This window comes from Octodon degus, unplaced genomic scaffold (genome assembly GCF_000260255.1).
Source record: "Octodon degus isolate 3935 unplaced genomic scaffold, OctDeg1.0 scaffold00265, whole genome shotgun sequence".
NCBI lineage: Eukaryota > Metazoa > Chordata > Mammalia > Rodentia > Octodontidae > Octodon > Octodon degus.
Window position 1 is genome coordinate 2,553,894 of NW_004524841.1, and position 892 is coordinate 2,554,785.

Genomic DNA, 892 nt, shown 5'->3' on the forward strand with positions numbered 1-892 from the left:
AAGGAGAGAGTCTGAGAAGAGCAGGTAGAGTTGAAAGTGTCCTTGATAGGGCCACTCTTACCCAAACATGATGGCCTTGAAGCCCTTGAAGCAAATTGGAATCACTGTTTTTTTATTTTTATATTTTTATTTTTTTGTTGAGAAACAAATATGAATGAGACAGTTTCAAAGCTGATTAATAGGACAATTTCGATAATCAATACATTGTACATTACAGAGCCACACACTGTTAAGGGGGAACATCTGGGCCTAGACAGGCAAGGCTGGCTACGTGAGCATAGTCCTGGGCTAGGAACTGGCTTCTAACTTTGGCTCTAATATGCCTACAAGCCTGCTGTTGGATAAGTGTGTCCTCACAATATTAGCAGCACCTCAATCTGCTGTCTGGTACGCCGCAGGTGTTCAGTAAATATTTCTTGTCCTGGGTCAAAGAGGTCACTTCTCACTGTGTTTCTCTAGAGGTGCAGTTTGTGGTTTTAGGACTCTGCCCGCCCCTAGGTGTTCTAGAGCACGCCTCCATTTTTCTGCAAGCTGAGGAGTTGATTTATTTTTTGGTAGTGAGGATTGATCTTGGATCCTTTGCACCCAGCTACATCTCCAGTACTTTTACAATTTAGTTTGATGTTAGGCTTGGCTGGAATTTGCCGAGTCCTGCTTCATTCAGTTTCCCGGGGTGCTGGGATTAGGGGCACCCTGCTCCAGCGCAGGGGCACAAGCTCTGCAGTCTCGCCACGGCCCCGCCTGGGTTCGTTTGTTCCACCTCTCTGGCTGGCTCCTAGTTGCCAGTCTCTTTTTTCTCACCTAGCTCCCTCGGCCGCTCCCCAGTCTCACATTTTAAGTTTAAACTGCAGGGTCTCGGATCCTCGATTTCTACACCCTTGACTCCTGCGGC